Source organism: Mustela lutreola, chromosome 4 (assembly GCF_030435805.1).
Source record: "Mustela lutreola isolate mMusLut2 chromosome 4, mMusLut2.pri, whole genome shotgun sequence".
Taxonomy (NCBI): domain Eukaryota; kingdom Metazoa; phylum Chordata; class Mammalia; order Carnivora; family Mustelidae; genus Mustela; species Mustela lutreola.
The window spans coordinates 27314294-27320628 of NC_081293.1; the positions used below are offsets into that span (position 1 = coordinate 27314294).

At 47.4% G+C, this 6335-nt stretch overlaps 2 pseudogenes; one reads left to right on the forward strand and one right to left on the reverse strand.

The window, feature by feature from the left end:
- Positions 1 to 454: 454 nt before the first annotated feature.
- On the reverse strand, positions 455 to 1964 carry LOC131828527 (DNA primase small subunit-like; annotated as a pseudogene).
- A 656-nt stretch (positions 1965 to 2620) lies between these two features.
- On the forward strand, positions 2621 to 5741 carry LOC131830086 (SWI/SNF-related matrix-associated actin-dependent regulator of chromatin subfamily E member 1-like; annotated as a pseudogene).
- The last annotated feature ends 594 nt before the right edge of the window (positions 5742 to 6335 follow it).

Sequence of the window (6335 nt, forward strand, 5' to 3'; positions counted from 1 at the left end):
AAATGCCCTTTACCAAGATTCACGAATATTTTACTACATGGGCTATGTAGATATATTTTTAAAGATTTTATTTATTTATTTATTTATTTGACAGACAGAGATCACAAGTAGGCAGAGAGGTAGACAGAGAGAGAGGGGAGGAAGCAGGGTCCCCAAGGAGCAGAGAGCCCGATGCGGGGCTCGATCCCAGCACCCTGGGATCACAACCTGAGCTGAAGGCAGAGGCTTTAACCCACTGAGCCACCCAGGCATCCCTACATGGGCTATATTATGTCTCTCTTAGACACACACATGTAAATCATTTTGGTACCGAACTATTTGAAGATAAGTTTCAGACACTCTAACACTACATCCCTAAACACTCAAGCACATATCTCTTAAGAAGAAGGACATTTCCTTACCTGTCCTTAGGACAACTCCCAAATTAAGGACCTGTCACTGATACACTATAATCTTTTTTTTTTTTTAAAGATTTTATTTTTATTTATTTATTAGAGAGAGAGAGAGAGCGCGAGCATGAGTTGGGGGGAGGGGCAGAGGGAGAGGAAGATGCGGACTCCCCACTGATCAGGGAGCCTGACCTGGGACTTGATCTCAGGACCCTGGGATCATGACCCTAGCCGAACGCAGACACCCAGCTGACTAAGCGGCCCAGGCGCCTGAAGTATTTGATTCTTGAAGCTAGAAGATATCTACATTGGTTTGAGGAGAGCTGTTACCTTCAGAAGTCTTTCTGTAAATCACTCTTATCGAGAAGTTCTCCTTTTTGGGATTTATCCAGGTTTTCAAGAAACTGTTCAAAAACTTTTATATAAGGAGCTAGACTGGTCTTCTTATAATCTCTGGTTCTACGTTTTATATCAGATTCGGCTTCATTTCCTTCTTTTCCCTCATCATTAGTGGAAATGGCATCCAATTCACGGCAGAGAGAGCTTATGGTTGGAACAGTAAATGGATCAAACTGTTCCACTTTCTGTAAATCAATAGGCACAGAAATACGACCTGTTCTAGGATGAAACACCAAAGGAGCTCTTCAGTAAATGATTGATTCCTTTGCTAATATTGGTGTCCAGCCGTGGGAAACAGTACTGGAGCATGATCTCCCATTCCAGCCAGGGTCCACATTTGTCATTTTTGGTACTATCCTGCAAGCTGATGGCTTTCATCAAATATTCCCAACGCTGAAGTGAATTGTGATACTTCGGGAAGTTTTGCTGAAGTGGCTCATGAATTGTTTCAGGAACAAGGGCTAAAATCTTATCCCAGCTTTCTTTATTTTCAAGAATATCTTGCTGACAAAAGGGTGAATTTTTTCACTTAGATGGACTTTCTTTTTAACATCTTGACCACCCTCTACAAGACTCAAATACTCAACTATCCCAGAACGTACTGCAGAGGACAGTTTTCTAACCGATTCATCACAGACCCAACAATGAACACCTCTCCTTCCAGAATATACCCAGAGACGATGCTTAAATCCAAAGTCCTCCTTCAGTGCTTGGTCGATTATGCGTATGGCCATCGTCAGGAGGGTCCAGCACTGAGAACATATGTCTGCAGAACTACAACATCTCCTCACATTGTCATCGTCTGTCATATCAATGTCAAACACCAGTTCTTTTTCTTGAGCCTGGAAAGCTCACAGCTTCACTGTATTGTGCTGATTGGGTCTGTGGGAATATACCGCGCCTATATCAATCTTGTATGGATTCATTTTCTGCATCTCCTTTTCCAGCTCACTCTGGTTGTTGAAGGATTGGTAGCGAATGTAAATATCTTTCAATGTGAATGAAAATTCACAGTGTTGAAAGTAATTCTTTATTACTCCGCCATAGTTGAGCCAACAGTAGTACTGGGCGTAGGGAAAAAGCCTCCGGTAATAAAGCTTAAGCAGTTCGGGCAGCTCGGCAGGGTCAAACGTCTCCATGGAAGGCTGGACTCACTGTCGTAGTACCGCAAAAATTGGTGGGGGCTGTCACTGATACACTATAATCTAATATACGGTCCTTATTCTAACTTTGCCCCTCCTCCCCTACTGTCTTCTGTAGCAGTTCCCCCCCACCCCAGGTTCAGTACTGATCCAGAATTATCTGTTGTGGTTTTTCTCTTTTTTTGTTTTTTGTTTTTTAAAGATTTTATTTATTTATTTATTTGAGAGAGAGAGAACACAGGCACGGTGTGTGCAGAGGGAGAGGGAGAAGCAGGCTCTTGGTGGAGCAGGGACTCCATTCCAGGATCTTAGGATCATGACCCAAGCCGGAGGCAGATGCTTAACTGACTGAGCCACCCAGGCGCCCCTCTGTTGTGGTTTTTCATCTGGAAAAGTTATTCTCAGTTTCTTTTGCCTTTCATAATATTGACTTTTTGGAAGAGTTGGAATGTCTGACAGGTTTCCTAGGATCCGATTCCCTTTCTGCCATTGGGAAGCAGAGGCCACAAGAATGATGCTGAGTCCTCCTCAGCCTGTCAGGGGTTAAGCACGCCTGTGGAGTCGGACTGCTGGTGTTGGGACATTGGTCCGGCAGGCTACCAACCTGTGTAACCTTGGGTAAATCCCTGAAGCTCTCTGGGTGGGCTTTGCTTTTGTCACTTGGGAAATGGACAGGATAATACCCGCCCCATGAGACTGTTGTGAGGATGAGACAGGCTAATGCACGGAAAGTGCTTATTGTTCAACGGAGGGACACTGTAGGCCACGGTGAGCCCCAGAGCTTCACTTACAGGCCCCCAGCCCCAGGGTCGAGTCTACCTGAAGCCAGAACCAGTGACTGCTTACTTGAAAGGCTGGTGGGTGAGAGGAACAGGAAGGATCTCCCCACCCTGTAGGGCTGGGAGGGCCAGGATGACTCACTCACTTGTTTACACTGTTATCTCTCACCTGCTTTCAGAAAGACTTTGAAGTGGCTCATAATTAAGGCCTCAGGTGCCTCAGCCTGCTGGGACGGGAAAGACCATGTTCTGGCTGGAGCAGGCCTGGGCGAGGCTGGCACAGCTAGGCGATCCTGGGAGGAGGGCCTGACTTCCACTCTACTCCGGGGGTGGGGAGTGGGTTGGGGGCAGGGGATGGCAGGGGTGAATGGGGGGGGGGGGGAAGGAAGCTGGGTGAGCCCTGACTGACCACCAGGTGCAGAAGGACAGAGGTGACTGGAGGCTTGAAGTGTCCAGATGGAACAAAGGAATGGGGAGGAGGAGCCCTGAAAAGGGCTCCACAAAGACTCTGCAGTCTGGCTGGGCCCACTTTTGATATTTGCTGAGTTGCCATCTTTGGGCTTAGACCATCCTGTAGGATATTCATGTTGGCCAGCCCTGGGCCCTCCTGCTGCCCCAAGGCTAATGCCCTTGGGGCCCACTGAGAAGCACCAGCTTCTCCTCTGGGGAGGGGGCTCTTCCCTGGGTTCCAGGGGCCTCTGGCCTCGGGCTGAAATGTTTATTAAAGGAAATCTTGTCTTCCTCCTACCCCCTCACCATTCCCCCCCCAGCCTCCCTCCCTCAGCCCTTCCCCAGCAAGAGCTGGGCCCTACCTACCCCCATCTTAATGCTGTCAGGAAGTCCCTGCCCCCATCCTCCATTCTCTGCCACTCAGGGCCCGAGATTTGTCTGCCCCTCCCCCACACCATTTCCTGCCTCTCACCTTGAACGTCCTGACTTGCCCCGCCTCAGCTCTGCTCAGGTTTCCTGAGAAGGCACGGGGATGGCTTCCCGCGCTACACCAAGTTTTGGCAAGTCCTGCCCAACTGACAGACTTTCTGTCACACTTCCCTACAGCTACTTAAACCATACTTTACCTTGTAATGGAATAGCTTCCATTTCCGGAAGTGGAGGGGGCTCACCCAGGCGGGATTAAACATGATGACAGTTCCCAAAGTAGGAGCTGGAATTCAGGCTAAAAAGATGGCAAGATTTGGGGGAGAGAGAATCAGAGTTATAGAACCAGCAGCTGCTGGGTTGTGGTGCTTCCCGAGGGGCAGAGGTGGTCATTGGGCTCAGAGGATCTCCGCCTCCACCCCTGCCCTGCAGAAGGAAACCCTATCCCTGAGATCAAACTTGGGGCAGAAGGAAAACAAAGTGAGAGGGAGCTCAGAGAGTAGAGGAGAGAGTATAAGAGCTAGAGCTGCACCGGTTTAATACCTTGAAGACCAGAGGACAGGCTGGTAGCTAGATTTATTGTGGGGATCATTCTTCATTATTGTATACCTGAAACAGGTACGATATTGTGGGTCAACCACACATTGATAATAAAAACTTTAAAAAAGACTGCTATACAGTGTGCAGGATTTTATATGGAACATAGATTTTTCAACACATTTGGGTAAATACCAAGGACCACACTTGCTGGATCATATGGTAAGAGCATGTTAGTTTTGGAAGAAACTGCCAAATTGTCTTCTGAAGTGGCTGTACCATTTTGCATTCTCACCAGGAATGGATGAGAGTTCCTGTTGCTCCACATCCTTGCCAGCATTTGGTGTTGTCAGTGTCCTGGATTTTGGTCATTCTGGTAGGTGTGCAGGGGTATCTCATGGTTTTAATTTCCAATTCCCTAATGACATTGGGTGTAGAGCATCTTTTCATGTGTTCATTTTCCATCTGCGTATCTTCTTTGGTGAAATCTTTTCAGGTCTTTTGTCCATTTTTAAAATTGGATTATTGGTTTTCTTATTTCTGATTGAAGAGGTCTTTGTATATTTTAGCTAGCAAGACTTGATCAGATGTATTTTTTGCAAATATTTTCTCCTAATCTGTGGTTTGTCTTCTCATTCACTTGGCAGTGTCTTTTGCACAGCAGAAGTTTTTCTTTGTTTGTTTTTTTTATTTTAAGATTTATTTATCCATTAGAGAGAGAGAGCACATGCAAGAGAGAGAGAGCAGGGGCTGGGGGGGGGGCGGTGTGCAGAGGGAGAGGGAGAATCCCAAGCAGACTCTGAGCTGAGTGAGCCCAACTCTGGGCTCCATTCACTGATGCAGGAGATCATGACCTGCGCTGAAACAAAGAATCAGACACATAACCTACTCAGCCACCCAGGTGAAACAGTGCACCAGGAGTTTTTAGTTATGATGAAGTCTAGCTTATCAATTATTTCTTTCATGGATAGTACCTTTGGCATTATATCTAAAGCCATACCCTAGGTCACCTTGCGTTTCTCCTAACCTATCTTTTCATGATGGCTCTTCGGGGAAGCATACAGCTGTGTCTTTACAGAGAAACCACCACCTCATCACAGGAATACCTAGTGAGTACGGCACCCAGATGTTTGGTCAGTTGTCACAACAGCTAGAACATACAATCTCAAACAACAAGCTCGGTTCTTAACCATTCATCAGTGAAAACTAGAAGCTGAACTTCTTCACATAGAGGAGCAACACTGGGAAAAGAAGTTGTTCCTGGAAAGCACAGATTCATTTAACAATGAACTTGAAAGGTTGTGTGGTTCACAGGTAAAAGTGGATATAGAGAAAATTGCAGTTGAAATTGCCCAGGCAGAGGAACCGACATGCAGAAGGCAGAAAGTGGCCGCAGAGCAAGTCAAACGGGGTCAGAGCAGTGCTGTTCCTGAGGAAGAGGCAGCAGCTAACCAAACCGAACCAAAGAAAGGAGGTAAGAGAAAGCATTCCCCTGGAGACAGAGGAGACACTCTGAAGACATTACAGAAAGCCAAGAGAATGGTGAAGAAGGCACGTCTGCTCCCGGGGACAAGGGGAGGGGGCAGGACGGGGCCGGGGGCGGGGGGGACCCATGCTAGTGACGCCAGCTAGAGGAGCCACGGCCCCATCCAGTATCAGAAGGTGGGAAGAAAAGAAATGTTGCCTTGTTTGATGCATTCTAAATAATTTTATAAATGAAAAAGTATTCTTTGAGTTAAGAAGAGAACAACAGAGGGATGGAGCCTCTAGAGGCTGCTTTTAGGCCACAGGCTTGAGCAATGGAAACTCCATCAAGGAAAAGAGCCCAAAGCAACCCTGGGGCTGAATGCAGATTAGCTCATTAAAGGACCCATTTCGAAAGAACCATAGGCCCTAACTGACCAATTATAACCAGGCACAGTTCCCCAGACTGCCCAAAAAGGGAAAATTGCATGCGTTCCCATATTCCCCACTCCGCCCTAGACCTGTGGTCTCACCACCGCCTGGTGGCAGAAGGTCTCTGCTCTGCGGTCCTGCCCTCTGCTCCCTTGCGATGCATTCAATAAACTTCTGTCTCCTTTGTTCTGCCTTGGGTGAATTCTTTCACCTCCTGCAATGCTGGCCCCCACCCAATTGGGATGCCCCCCAGTTGGTGATCCCCATCCGATCAGAGCACCCCACAGAGCCCTCCTCTCACCATCACTGCGCGGCTG